The following is a 16056-nucleotide window of genomic DNA, read 5'->3' as shown; positions in this document are numbered from 1 at the left end:
GCGGGCGGCGGGGGCACGGATGCGAGCGGGCGGCCACGGACGCGAGCGGGAGCGGGCGGCGGGGGCACGGACGCGAGCGGGCGCGGGCGCGGCCACGGGCGCGAGCGGGCGGCCACGGCCACGGAGTGGGTAGCCACGGACGCGAGCGAGCGAGGGCGGCGGGGGCATGGACGCGAGCAGGCGCAGCCACGGGCGCGAACGGGCAGCGGGGGCACGGGCGCGAGCGGGCGGCCACGGACGGCGCCGCCACGGATGCGAGCGGGCGCGGCCACGGGCGCGAGCAGCGGCGGCCATAGCGGGCGGGGGCAGCAGCGGCCAGCGGAGGCGGCGAGGACGCGCGGCTTGGGGGTAGACACGACTGGGAAGATTTTCATCCCTGAGCTAAAATCTTCGCCGGCAGCCCCCAGGCGGCGAAAAAATGCCTCCTAGAGGGCTCAACGGCTGAAGATGCTCTTATGGATCATACCACCCCGTGAACTACACTTCCCACTGCAGCCTCATGTAAAGACAATGACCAATAGATCATGCAAGCATAAACGCTGAATATGTTCACTGACGCCACCTCATAAACTTCAGTACAGTTACAACCAATTAAAACACAAAGAGTGCAGCTAAGGTTCACATGAGAATACTAAGCGTTCACTCAACTCGACCTAGATGCTCCTCTACTGAGATGCCCACTAGTTCACCCCACGGATTGTCTCCTCCTCCTCAGGCAATTAGTCGTTCTTGATGCTGAAGGAAACTACAGATCTCCTCCAGATTATGGCCACTAATCGTGTCGATAGTATGGCAAGTCAGGTCCAACAACCTCTTGATGTTGGAAAAAAATTATATGAGATCAGGTCTCACGGTTAGCAGGTGAGACCCATTCTGATGGATGACACGTGGCATTCACAAATCACAAAGCATCTAATCTCTCCCCCCTGATTTTAAGTGGGGGGTGGGGTGATTTGTGAATGCCACGTGTCATTTATCAGGATGGGTCCCGCGTGAGACCTGGTCTCATAGAATTCTTTTCCCTTGATGTTGAGGTAACTTGCAGTCTGGGAGGGAAAAAAATTGTATGAGACCAGGTCTCATGGTTAGCAGGTGAGACCCGTCCTGATGGATGACACATGGCATTCACAAATCACAAAGCATCTAATCTCTCTCCCCCCTGATTTTAAGGTGGGGTGGGACATGCTTTGTGATTTGTGAATGCCACATGTCATCCATCAGGATGGGTCTCGCGTGAGACCTGGTCTCATAGAATTCTTTTCTGCCTGGAAGGGGGTAAAAAGAACCATAGGGTGTCAAAGAGAAGCATTAATCTGTAATGGCTATAGAACATGGATAATTAGATAGACTTTCTTGCATTAAGATGTGTTACAAGCTAATAAAACACAAAACAGCACATGAAGTGACCTCGTGTGCTATATACACATTAATATATGTAGGATAATCATAAACACCATATATTGTTATGAGTAGTCTCATGTTTCCGCATGTTAATCATATACAATTTGCTGGCACATTGATAGTGCAGCTAGTAAGTTCACACTGATCATAGTAAAGATTCAAAGGTTACGCATAACAATGATATGCACATATCAGGGAAACATATCAGACCACAAGATGATGCCCTAACCAATTTACTAGGATTTTGTATGGCCGGCCAATGTCTGCGTCGCTAATAAAGCACAATCATGTATAATCTAAATCTAATCTAGTCCAATCGAATCGAATCTACCTTGATGGTTGTACGAGGAGTTCGTCCAATCTAATATAAATAGTATCAAGACGCGCAAGCCCAATCTAGATCGAGTGCCAGAAGGGGAACATCAAGAAAAAGTAGATCTAGAAAAAGAAAATGGTCGAATTGAAGGATATCATACCTGGTTGAGGTCGAAGAGGGTGGCACGGTTGACCTTGATGAATTCTCTGTCCCAGATCTTGAGGTCCTTTGCTAGGGCGGCGGGAGCCACGGTGTCAGACGCAGCGGCACCGGTGGCTCCAGTGGTTGGCATGGTCGGGACGTGTTTGTTGCAGTACTCGATGACCCTGGAGAGGATCTTGGAGTTGATGTTGGGGATCGGAATGCCTTTGTCGGCGCACTCATCCTCGATCATTTGGCGGATGGTCTGCGACTCCATGGCGACTACCTCCTCTACCTCGAACTCCATGGTGTCAGACGACATGAGCATGATCATCTTCTTCTCGCCCGCCTCTGCGGTCGCCATCACTGCTAGATCTGGGCCGGAGGTGGTGGCGGACGAATTGGGGATGGGGGAAACCCTAGAAACGCAGTGGCGGCGGCAGAGGAGAGGAAAAGATGGGAGATTTGGTTGCTGCGGATGGGCCGGGCTAGGTTGGACATCTATCTATCATACATCGCAAGGAAACGAAGCAAAGTACTACCAAACCAAACCGAACCAAATTTGGACCGAATTTGTTTGATGACATCCGCGGGAGTAGGGGTCCGAGCACACATTGGACCGTCCGATCTATATCTAGCACATGCAAGGCAGCGGTGGTACTTTAATAAAAAGACTCCCACCGCTCCCCTCTTCGCTTTTGCAAAAAAAACCTTTATCTCTCCCGTGCAACCCCATTCCTGCCGAACCTCCTCCAGCCAGCCATGGATCCCGATCTATCATGGTGGGCACCGCACCACCGTTCACCCCCAACGCCAAGCCATGGAAGCACTGGTCTTCATACGCACGCATACAATAATTCTTGTGTTGTTACCTAAATATAAATACATCTGTCGGCTAGTATTGGCGAGCAAAATCATCGCAACAATGCTATTGATTCAGTACATTTACATATTTGCAAGAGTTTTTGATATAGCTTATCGTTTCTCTGTTCATTTGGAACAAACTATTCAATTAAAGATGCACCAAAAGGACCACACATGGTACATCCCAGTCTCTTGAGGATAATGAAGAGATATAGGTAGTTGAAGATGTGAATGTTGTGCAGTGAAATGCAAACTACTATCACATATATTAGGAAAGTAACAATATGGTGATACAAACTGCAGCTCGGATGACAGACCAAGGAACCGTTAAACATATACCAGATACTAAATGCAACATTCAATGTGACAACACAACAACACATGGATATAAAGATAGGAAATAGAACAATGGAAAAAAATAGATGTAGTTTCCTTTTATGATATTCCGAGAAGCCCACTGATAGCAAGGTGCATATTAGTTAAGTCAAAAAATTGAAGACCTGCGACGCCATGTTGTGTGAAATAATAAAGTAACAATATGTGATACAAATTGCAGGTCTGATGACAGAATGCAACTGATAAGAAATGTGGACTAGTTAACTTAAAATTCATAAAATGAACCCAGGGTCTTTTAACTTGGCAGCTAATTTTGCTTTACTTTATGAACTCATAAATAGTCAAATCAACACTTTAACTTGGTATTTATGTTCACACTGATCCAAGTTTCCACTGATCAGTGCAGAAAAATTGCCACCGAGAGGGCGACTGAGGCCCAACAACCTCCTATATTTTGTGAAAAGCCCTTCGAGTCTTTGATTTTTCTGACACACCCATGTGTTTTGTGGTACAAGGAAGGGTGATCACACCATAGGCGTTAGACAATGATCTAATGATGCATTGTGATGGAACGACACACCCCTTCCAACTATGTTGTTGCTACTCGTTTCATATTCCAGCTTAGAGATTTAGGTAGGCTTTTACCAAATTATGATATGATGAATTTTGGCCTATACATAATTTTACATTATGAACATTGTGGTTTCTTAGCCCTGTTTCTTCTCTTTACCGTCAATGCGACCTAAGGCGGCAAATGCAAAAGCTTTCTCAAAATGTGGTTGCTTAAAGAAACTTAACAAACATCCATTGCATGGTTGTTGTGTCACATGTGTTTATATTTAAGCACGAGAAGGGACATGGAGCAGGGTCATAACTCATAAAGAAGCTATCGTGCACACCGGAGGCTGAGCAAAGGCTAGAGCTCACCATTGCTAGGATCATATCAAAATACACCCCAACCACATAAATAATGGATAGAAGTTTTGCACCGAGTCTAAACTGTTTTTGCGGTGCTGTTGAAGCCCAGATGTGTGCCCCATAGGAATCAGAAGCATCGGGATTTGTGACCCTCCCGCTCCCCCGCTAGGGTTCCCTCCCCCGCCGCCGCCGGCCTCCTCGCCTGCTTCCGCCGCCGCCGGCCGCCGGGCGAGCGCCGCCAGGCTCGCCCCGCTCCCTCCCCTCCCCCTCTCCTCCCCCACCCCCGCGGCACGCCCGCGCGTGCCGGCGGGGGGGACCTTACCTGCTGCAGCCTCGGACTCACCTTCCTCCCCTCCCCCCCGCCGTCGCCGGCGAACTCCGTCGGGCAAAGCCCGGTGGGCGCGGCGGCGGCGGGTGTCGTGGGAACGATTCCGACAATAATAAGGGATAGGGTAACGGAGCATGATCTATCGAGATGCATATGGGTGACACAGTGGTTTTAGCGAGTTCGGGCCTCTCACGGTGGAGATAACAACCCTACTTCTCGTGCTCCGGAGAGGCTTTGTTTATCTTAGTATGTATCCGGAGATTACAATGAGAGGAGAATGGATCCCCGTAGTCCTGAGACTAATGGCGAAAAGAGCAAGAGGTGGAAGAAAAGAGCCCCCTAGTCTAGTGGTGGGGGTGGCTTATATAGAGTGCGCCACCCCCTCACCTCCTATGTTACAAAGTGGGGCATGAATGTCATAATGCCAGCCCACTACCAAGCCCTCACTATGAGAGTGATGCCGACTGCTTTGCTGCCTGCTGGTCTTCGTATATCCGAGTGAGTCGTACGACCGAGTGGTGAACTATCATCCGAGTGGATGGTATGCTGCTTGGTCGAATGGATAGTATGCTACTTGTCCGAGTGGATAATATGTCTGTATGAAATTTATCTGGACCCACATGTTGTGTGGACCCCATGCTTCATGATATTTCGACCCTTCGTGGGCCTACCTGTTATGTGTATCCCCAACAGCGGGGCCCTTCTCCCCCCTGCTCGTGGGACGCCGGCGTGGGGCGGCCTCCTCGAGCTACGGCGCTGGACTTCGCGGGGTTCGGCGGCTTGGCGACGGGCTCACGGGGGCGGCCGGCTGGTGGCGGCGCGCCGGCGCCCTGGGTCTCGTGCGTGGCGGGGCGGCTGCGGAGCTCCCCGTCTCGGGAGGTGGCGCGCGGTCGGCCCCTTGCTGGATCCAGCCGGATCTGGTGGTGGGGGTCGGCCGGCGGCGCGTGGCGGCGGTGGTGCGTGCCCGGCGGCTCCGGCGCTATGAGCTCGCCGGGCGACGCAGGTAGGGCAGCGGTCGGGCGTGGCCGTTGCTCCGGCCGTGGGCGGCGACGTGTGGAGGTTCGGCGGTGGTGGACTTCCGGTGTCGTTGCCGCTTCATGGTGGCTTGGCGGATCTGCTTGCGGCGGCGGCCGACTTTTCCGGCGTCGGCTTGTCTGCGATCGGGCCGTTTCGGCCTTCACTCCATCTCCTCGGTGCTCGGTCGCTACTCCCTTCGAAGGGCTGGCCCTTTCCCAGCTACAGTTCATCGCTCGTCTCGCGCCCGGTGCAGCAAGACCGAGCTCGTCTCGCGCACAGTGCCGTAGGACCGAGCTCGTCTCGCGCACGGTGCAGAAGGACTGACCTCGTCCCGCCCCACGGTGCTGCAGGACCGATCTCGTCTCGCGCTCCGGGCTGCAGGCTGGGTCGATGGATGCCAGTGTTGGCCGACCTATTGGGTCTCGACGCTGGGGGTGGGCCAGGGGTGCAAAGGCGGATCCTTTTCTGCTCGTCTCTTTGGTTGGGGTAGCGGCGGGTCTCGGGTGCGGTGGTGTCAAGGTCTTGGATGCCGGGGCGGCGGCCCTGATGGCGGTGCACGGTGCTCTTGGGCAAAGCCCGTGTCCTGGCGCTGCCCGATGACCATGGCCGTGTGGGCGGCGTGGTAGCCGGGGTGTAGCATTCGGTGGCGGTGAGTGGTGGCCGGGGTGAAAACCTGATCTATCTTTGGACGGACCGGCGACGGCAAAGCTCGTTCCCTTTTTGAAGGTGTCGTCGCGGCTCTCACCGCCCGTCGTGCGGCTCCGGGGGAAACTCTGATCCTCGGATCGGGCGGTGGCGGCGCTCCGGTGTCGTATCCTTCCTGAAGGCGCCGTCTTGGAGTCCACGGTTCGTTGTATGCGGCTTCATCTCTTCGTGGTAGTGTGCTAGGGGTGGTGTTGCTGCGCTCAGTGCTTGTGTTTCCTGCCTTGGGTGTGTGTGGTGTTGGCGTGCGTTTGTATCGGTTGGTGTTGATCTTTACTTTATATATAAAACGGGGTGAAAGGCTTTTTCGGTAAATTGTGTGTGCACGGAGTAGCATCACCATGATGGTCAGAAGGATATAAACTATCATTCAAGGATTCATCACAGTACGTATCAACTGGGTCAGACTAGTACTAATTATCTCCACCTAAGGATTACTTTGAATTGCTGCAACACCCAAATTTTATTTTGTGAATACATGTTTGATAGTACTTCCTCTGTAAACTAATATAAGAGTGTTTAGATCACTACTTTAGTATTCTAAATGCTCTTATATTAGTTTACGGAGGGAGTAGTTGACAATATATCCAAAGTTATATGCTAGCGAGATTAGTAGATGTGTCGGAAGTGTGACCACATCTGTGTACTCAATTTCTTAGAGATATTCTTAGATAAGAAAGTAGAGGCTACTTTCTACCTTATACTCCCTCCGTAAAGAAATATAAAACCGTTTAGATCACTATAGTAGTGATATAAATATTTCTTTATAGAGGGAGTATATTCCAAAAAGATCTGAGAGTTGCTCAAAGGAGCAAGGCAACCTGAAGTAGACCATATCCAGGTCACACCACAGAGCAAAGGCCAATGCCAATAAAGAAAAAGCACGAAAACGAAAAAGAATAGAAGTGAAGAAATGATGCAGTATAGCAGAATGTTACATGAAACGACTATGCGGCCGTAAGAAAACATGTGCTATGCGGCCATAAGAAAACATGTACTCCCTCCATCCTGAATTATTTGTTTTAGATTTGTCTTGATACAGATATATCTACACGTTTTAGTGTTAGATACATCCTTGTATAGACAAATATAAGATAAGTAATTTGGGATGAAGGTAATACAATCTTTTTTGGGTCTTCTTCTCGAACAGAGAGCTCCATACCTAACTTTAGCAGCCTGTAGTTTGATGATAGGAGGTTTCAGTTGAGATGTGAACGCCCAAGCCTCTGTTCTTCATTGCGTAAATTGATTGGTTTGTTCCCAAGCAACAAGACAATCAGCCTTATGTTCATTTGACCATTCACCCTGGAGCAAAATTAATCATGTCGTCGGCATACTGCAGCACCAGGAAGTAGAGCATTGCTATCGATGGGGTTAGCAAGACAGCCATGATTAGAGTGTTGATGCACATCCTTTGGAGAATACCAGCAACACGAACGAAAGGGCAAGGCGATAACGACCCTCTTGTGAAACTCCACACTCGGAAGCAATCAAAACCATAAAGAAGAACCTGAGCTTGAACAATTTGCAGGATAGCCTTATTTCATTGTACCCGTTTTGTCACCAATGCCGCTATGTTACAGCGGGTAATTCAGAATGCAATCCCAACCGATATTGTGAAATACTTTTTGGAAGTTTAATTTTATTACGATCATGGGTAGCCGCCTCTTTTGCGCACATTTAACAGGCTCCGAGGCCTACGCAAAGTTTTTAACAATAGCCTTCCCTCTAATGTACCCTGCCTGCATGCTATGAACAAGATGTGCAGTGAATTGCTGCAGCTGGATAGCCAGAACCTTTGTCAGCAGTTTAATGAGACTATGGACCAAAAAGACTGGGGCGATAATGCTTTGATTTCCCAACGGACCTCAACTTTCGGTAGCAGAGAGATGCGTGCCAAATTGATGCATAGATTAACCTTATGCTCCAAGAAAGCAGCAACAATTCTAGCCAAATATCAGAAAAGCCAAAGCACCATCTGCCCCTGCCTATGCATGCAAATCTATTGAGACTAGCCAAGTGTTGCTAGCTAAAAACTCCACCAAAAGAACTTCATTATGAATCTCTTACGAGAAAAGCAATGCTATTAATCTGTTATCGAGAAATTGAGGTTCTTACGAGCAAGCTCCCAAGTTGCAATTTGCACAAATAAAAGTACATCAGCATGAACTTTACACACAAAAAGCCTAATTCATATGTACTGATAATAGGCCATGAGGATGATCAGGAGAGAACACAACAACGGGGGCAGCGGATAGGCTTTGTTCTTCGAGGAATATGTATGTGCCTGGCTTGCGACATGCCACCTGAACTGAACATGTTGCTTGTAACGCTGGTGATTTCAGAAAGAGGAAAAGAAGGAAAACACAGCTGAAGAATATCATGTTGTCACAACCTGTTGCCTTGGCGATCGCTAGACGTGGGCAGAGTATACGGTAGTCGCTTGTGGAGAATATATAACCGGACTAAGGAAGGAGATGGGATTGGGAGGAATAAGGAGCAAGCAGCAGCGCAGACAAAGTTTCTTCAGTTCATTTCTTCGATGATTCGTCATTCTCCCCTCCTGTGTGCTTTTACCCTTCTTCGCTCCAAGGATTGATGGGCTGGGACGGCCCACGTACAAGAGCACATAGCACAGGTGCGGACCAGCAGATGAAGAGGATGGTTGAACAGGGAAGGACAGCTACAACAAGGTGGTATATGACTTGGTAGAGAAATGACAGTAATATACATTGGCACATGCAGGATTGAAAATGTCACATATGGCAGTAAATGTCTGTTATTAAGTATTAACGCAATGGAAAGCAACCCTGAGGTGGAAAGAATGTACACATATCAGTGAGGGGAGCTCCTGGATGCTACTTAGCATTTCTCGGCTGCTCTCATGCTACTCGCAATTGTAGATTGAATTACGGTGTTCTTCAATGGTGCTGCCAATTTTTAGCTTCAAGCTACTGATGATGGCGGTTGACCGTCATGTTCTCCACTGAGCACCATTGCCCTTTTTCCTGGTGCCTCTTACTCCCTAAATGCTTTTAATTTCAAATCCTCTGACATTCCTCTTCTCATGTCATGTCTTTCTACTACTTCTTTTCTCTTTCTCATTTGAAACCAATCTTCTAGCAGTGCATGGTCGAGCTTCCCACTACTTTGCTGAAGTTAGTGATGTATATATGCATGCCCGTGTCAGGTAGGTTAGTTAGTTGGTCTATACTCTTTATTCGCATTGATCTAATATATATGCACGCCCGTGTCAGGTAGGTTAGTTGGTTGGTCTATACTCTTTATTCGCATTGATCTAATATATATGATGAAGAAAAATAGATATAGTTTTACCCAACCGCAGAGCACTACCGCCACATGGATGGTTTCAATAGTGGCCCCTTGATTTCAGGAATCCTTTCATATCTTATGAACCATGCAAAATGGGCTTGATGATGAATATCTGAAAAAAAAGGCCAAAATATGTGGTTATGTGTTATCTTAGCCCTAAAACATGTGGTTTTGTGCAATTAACTCAATAAAGCGCTTCACACAATGTCAATGAGCAAATACACTGTAAAATGGTCATCTATTACTTACAATAAGCATTTGCATTGCTGGTGATGATTCAACACCTTTATAGGTCTACAAGAGTAAATGGGTGAGTGACACAAGTCACATAAATAATCATTTGGCCATTCCACCTTTGGAAACAATGTATGCTGCAAAGATCCACAGCTGGCTTGCAGTTCATCTTTGAATTTGTTATTCTTTCCAGCTGTAACTTTTTTTTTTCTATTTGAGAGTAGCTCGCTACATTATTTAGAAATATTAAACGGGATACAATCATACAAATGGCCATCAGGTGACTCCACAAACCAAACTAGACGACCAGACTGAAATAAAGACGCAAAACGAGCGAGTTTATGAGCCTCTCCATTTGAGCTCTTGTTTTTGTGCTGGAAGATGGCAGATCATAGTATGCCAACCTCCCCTTGATCTCCTTTAGTTAGTATAGAACAATACGTGCCTAAGAAAGGCCTCTCCAAGTTGTTGATTAAGAGCCTGTTTGAAACTGCTCTGCTCCTTAAAATTCAGCTCCGCTTCACAAAACACAAGCTAGACGGGGTAGCTCCATGATACGCCTCTTCGCAAAAAATAATAATTAGAATCTGGGTACAGCTCCCAGTTTTTTATGAAGCTCTTCAGGGGGTGCTCCAAAAAAACTCTAGAAGCTGGAGTTGGGTGAAAATTACCCACCACCGTCACCAGTAAGTGGATACCCCTTCGTTTCGTCCCCCTCAACCAATCAAATAGATCCTTTCCACCAAATTTCCCATTCTTGAAGCTAGAGCTAGATGGAAGCCAAACATTCTCTTTAGTAGTGCTACAACTTTTAGATGAAACTGCTCCAACGTAAATTTAGTAGAGCAAACCTGACTTTGATTAAGCGGAGTAGTCCCAAACATGCCCTAACTATAGACAATTTGAAGCTACACAAATAGTGTGCTGACCAAGGTCCTCAACAAGTGTTAGTGCTTCTCTACACACCATCGCCTCAAGCATCGTTGGATCAGAAAAACCAGGAAAACTCATTGTCGAGGCTCCTGTAAAATTGACTTCTTAGCTGATGCATCAACATTGAGTTTAACCATAACTGTCAGGGCTGGGATCCAACACGAGTGGGCCATGGCCATCTCGGGTTTTCAGTTCACCGTCTTCTTCTTCCGCGAGATTGAGGCCATGAAGGGAACTCTGGATGAAGAAATGTGTTGTCATAGGACTTTGAAGTTCATGGATAAACCATCTCCGCACATACCAGATAGCCCAAAGTGTGACGACTACCGCCAGCCATTCCTTCCAAGGAAGAGGTGCCATGACAGTGAATAGCCAATTCTTTCCTGCCAGTTCCTGTGTGAAACCATTCAATGAAGGAGGGAATGCCTCCATGAATCTTCCTGACCACATATCGAGCATTAGCTGTTTTCTACCATATGGCGATGATGACTAATGTCACATGGCGGCAGCGATTGTCTTGTGTAGCACCTAAGTATATCACAACCGTGTACACTGCCTATCTTGCCTGGCTATATTGGATACTAGACCATGATGGCGCGCGTTGCTGCACCCGTCTATTGTGATGATGGATTGATAGGAATTTTCATAAGTTTATGGTGATACATAACATGAAAGTTAAATTTATATAAACCATCGCATACATTTGTAAGTTATCGAATGGGGGAGTTTAATCGATTTGCATTGAATTAGTGTGGTACGCCATGCATTGTCACACTCTTACATCTTGTTGAACGCTGGAAATACATTAGAAGATGTGAATGGATTGTTCGTTAAAAGTTTTAGTTTTACGTTTTGGATTGGTTCATAAAAAGAGAGGAGATAATATGATATTCAAACCAATTCTTGCATGAAAGCTTTGGAAATGTATTAAGGATCTATCTCATACAAAGCTGGAAGGCGGGTTGATATTTCTAGCAGGTGCTTTTTTTTCTAGGAAGCTAAGCTTTCATTCCTGCCTTGAAAGCTATCTCTAGCACAAAGATGGAACCTGGTAGCATCCATTTCAAATTACAATGTTTCAAGTGTATAGTCACAGAGAGATAGTATCTACTTTCAAAGCAGGAATGACCCAACTGTAGTTTGTAAATGGAGACTACTTCAACCATCTGGCACATGTAATGAACCCGAAGTTGAGCTTCAAAATATCAGAAAATGAGCTTCCCTAACCTGCATATGTCTGAAAGGAATTTATAGTCTATAGGCCCCATGGATATCATCAATATGAGATACAGACGAGCAAATATAGTACTCCCTCCGTTCCGAATTACTTGTCGCATGTATGTTGTATCTAGATGTATTTTAGTTCTACATACATCTATTTCTACGACGAGTAATTTGGAACGGAGAGAGTAGAACCTAATCAAAACAGCAATAAAAGTATGTGTATTTGCTTTCATTCAAGTACATAGATAGTTATGCGTAAAAATAGTAGAACCAACAGTAGTAGAAGAATGTCTAGCTAACATGTGACCCATGAAACATCAGATTGATAATCATCCCCTCAAAGACAAATATATTGTAAAGTTACATTGTAAGATATATCCCATGCAAATTTAAAGTAACAACACTAAAAATTAACAGCCTCTTCATTTGAATGACAATCTAAGCACATTACAAATATTCATGGAGTCAATCAAATAGGAAAGGAACAATCTTCTAAAAACTACCGGTCCAATTAATTTTGGAACATATATTGGTAGAACTTTCAAACTTGGTAACTGTTTATTTTATCCTTCAGATCATTTTGAAGAATGGTAACTGCTAACAAACGGTGGTAGATAAATGAACTACTCCCTCCGTCTAGGTGCGTAAGTCACCTTTTGAAAACCAAATAATCTCAAAACACTTAGGCACACCGTACATTAACTCCCTCCTCGTTTCTTGTTTTGTGACATGTCAACCAATAAGAGATGTGGGCCGTGCATGCTTTCAATGACTTGAGACTGCCAAACATGACATGCAGTGGTTAGTTCATTGCATGCAATGCTATTAATTAGCAAAAAGACATTAAGTTCTCTTGTTTTCCTCTCCACCATGGTCGCGGTGCACAACTTAAGATGACTTACACACCTAGACGGAGGGAGTATTCAGTTTCTTTGATACCTACAGGAGATTTCCAATCAACAGAAAATCATCATAGTTAAGGTCACTGGGTTACCTCAACATGATTAATAGGGAAATCATGTGAACACACTGTTGGTTTCCAACTTTTCTGTTCCCTTGGTTTGAAAGCTTGACTAATATCTCAGTTGTGATGAAAAATGCCAATTGCAAACATTAATCACGACATACAACCAAAACAGCGACATTAATATTTCCTTCTTTCAGTTTCTAATACAGGCCAAAAGGTTTCCCTTTGCGTATCGCACGTGTATTTAGTGAAGAAAGCATACTCAGAATTATTGGGCTTTTGCTCGTTTATGGGTTGAAGAAGAAAATGTTGTGGCTTTGCCCCCTCTAGAACAACATGGTTATGCTTTTTGCGCATTTTACTGTATTGTTCCAAGTAACCTGGCATATACGGCAGCAAAAGACACAGTGGTATGAATCACACATCATCATGTAATTTAAGCAATTGTACGTCATTAAAACATGGATGGTAATAGATGAAAGGATAAGTTCTGCAGCCCAGGTGAAGAAATCACTTGTCCAGAGGCCATTGGAGATTATCAACTCAGGAAATTCTGAAAAAAAAAATAGATATGAGAACCGATCTGCCTGAATCAGTTGACCACAATGAGTATGAATAACACCTGTAGAAAATTGGGACGGGGAGGATATTAGCACAATGTATGTAATCTTTGGGTGGAAGAAGGAATCGTGCTTGAAAATAAAATAAAGATAGAGCCGAACCATGCGGATAGTTCCGTTGGAGGATTAAGAAATGTGATCAGAGAGTGCTAAGAGGAAGCGTACATGCGCGTGAACTGCAGCAACAGAAGGTGGGCAAATCTTTGGGTAGTAGAAGGAATCGTGCTTGGAAATAAAATAAAGATAGAGACGAACCATGCGGATAGTTCCATTGGAGGATTAAGAAATGCGATCGGAGAGTGCTAAGAGGAAGCGTACATGCGCGTGAACTGCAGCAACAGAAGGTGGGCAAATCTTTGGGTGGTAGAAGGAATCGTGCTTGAAAAATAAAAATAAAGATAGAGCCGAACCATGCGGATAGTTCCGTTGGAGGATTAAGAAATGCGATCGGAGAGTGCTAAGAGGAAGCGTACATGCGCGTGAACTGCAGCAAGAGAAGGTGGGCAAATCTTTGGGTGGTAGAAGGAATCGTGCTTGAAAAATAAAAATAAAGATAGAGCCGAACCATGCGGATAGTTCCGTTGGAGGATTAAGAAATGCGATCGGAGAGTGCTAAGAGGAAGCGTACATGCGCGTGAACTGCAGCAAGAGAAGGTGGGCAAATCTTTGGGTGGTAGAAGGAATCGTGCTTGAAAAATAAAAATAAAGATAGAGCCGAACCATGCGGATAGTTCCGTTGGAGGATTAAGAAATGTGATCGGAGAGTGCTAAGAGGAAGCGTACATGCGCGTGAACTGCAGCAAGAGAAGGTGGGCAAATCTTTGGGTGGTAGAAGGAATCGTGCTTGAAAATAAAATAAAGATAGAGCCGAACCATGCGGATAGTTCCGTTGGAGGATTAAGAAACTGAACTGAACAGATGAAGTAATTTTCCAATTTGACCAAGTCCCATTCAACCATTGTGTTGTCAATGAAGTCGATGACTTTGACTGGTGCATCTTGCTGCCTACAAGCAATAGGCCACAACATGTAATCACGTGGCAACCAGTTTTGGTTGCAAGCATCGGTGCTTTCTGTCGTACCAATTGTATGTATAATTAATTGTATGAGCACATTTTCCCCTCAACAATGGCGTGTCATATCTGAGACAGGCTATGACCCACTGTTGCTTCGAGGAAATCCGTGGCGGAGAAATACACCGCCTTCAACACACATGCACTTTGAGATGCCGTTGTTGTAAGAATGGGCCATGCTTGGAGATTCAAAATTGCGAGGTTAAAAGGCTCTATGTCTCAAAAACCAAGGCCTCCATAGAATTTTGGGGAGTACATTTTCACCCATGATACCCAATAAGTTTTGCACTCTCCTCCATTGTTTCCTAAAGCATAGTAATTATTTAATGGTCTCATCGTAAGATTATGAAGGAGAACTCAATCAAAAACACCCAAGTGCATAATATTTTGGGAAGAAGCGGGTATCTCTGGAAGGGTGTTTGATTTGAGTAAAAAAATATTTGTGTGTTCGTAACTAGAAAATATTACTCATTAAACTGTCGTCTTAATTCAGGAGTCTTGCAGAGCTAATGAACATACATGTCTAATAATGTATGCATGAAGGGGTCCAAACCTAGTAGTATAAGTTTGCATGTCGAGTACAATGTGCCTGTGTGCATCAGTAGAGTTGCCGATGGACTCTTTTTCTAACGATACATCAAAACGTGAAGCTGTTGTGTTTCTTTGAAAAAGAAAAATGTACCTTTGTAGGATCAAGCATACAGTCATGCAGACGCTTCTCCCTCCCAGATCACAGTCATGATCTACGAACTAGGAGTAACCAGGTATAGTACCCTGATTGCTCTGAAGCAGAGCATTCAAGTATGGACCTGGAACAGTATGAACATCATTCTTATTAACAAGTAGGCCTAAGCAGTAAGCACCTCCCGCATGGGCATGTTGCCATAGTCAGGCCGGTAACGAACTGCCCATTAGCATGGTTGGACCTCAAGCAGATCATTAGTTGAAGGCATCGTCAATCTGTGCTTACTCGACACATGGAAAAATGATTATGCCGGGAACAGGGCAAACATAATTTGCAAGAGGACATGCAAGGTAAACAGTGATCATTCAGAAAGTCATTCTTGTAGGCAACTGATTCTGGATATAAACAGAACTGATTCAGAAGGCACAAACAGGGATGCTGCAGTGTTGTTCAGCACACCATGTGATACAATTACCAAGTTCCCTATCCAGGCCTGAAATAAGAAAGATTTTAGCATTCAGCCAACATTTTAGGATCAAAGGCACATATTATGATCTGAACGGTTTACACAAGTAGACCAAATTCGAACTAATTCTACAGGCAGAGAAATTTATACAGACAACATTGAAGACAGTGATGCTGATGCAGTCGGACCCTTGGAATGGACGGGCGTTAGCGAGCTAGGAGATGCAGAAATATCGTATGGAGCCATGGTGCAGCCGCACCTACGCTTGGTATCATAGATCATCTGAGAACTTGTATAGGGATTTGTGCATGATGTCTACAATAAAGAATGGCGCGAACAATGAAGAAGCGTTTATCAGGTCTACATGTACTAATTAAATCCTACATCTCCGTCACACCGTAGGCAATAAAATAGCTAGTTGCTTTGGACTACGTGAACCCTGTCCTTATGGGGCTGCACCAAGCACATTTGTTTAACAGGAGTGGTCCCACGACAGGTG

The 16056-nt window shown here is 45.6% G+C and overlaps 1 pseudogene; it reads right to left on the bottom strand.

Annotated features, from left to right (window-relative positions):
• Nucleotides 1-562: 562 nt before the first annotated feature.
• On the bottom strand, nt 563-2351 carry LOC125555764 (SKP1-like protein 1 pseudogene; annotated as a pseudogene).
• Nucleotides 2352-16056: the final 13705 nt, after the last annotated feature.

Source organism: Triticum urartu, chromosome 6A (assembly GCF_056163025.1).
Source record: "Triticum urartu cultivar PI428250 chromosome 6A, HENAU_Tu73, whole genome shotgun sequence".
NCBI lineage: Eukaryota > Viridiplantae > Streptophyta > Magnoliopsida > Poales > Poaceae > Triticum > Triticum urartu.
This window is presented reverse-complemented; position numbering and strand designations above follow the sequence as displayed.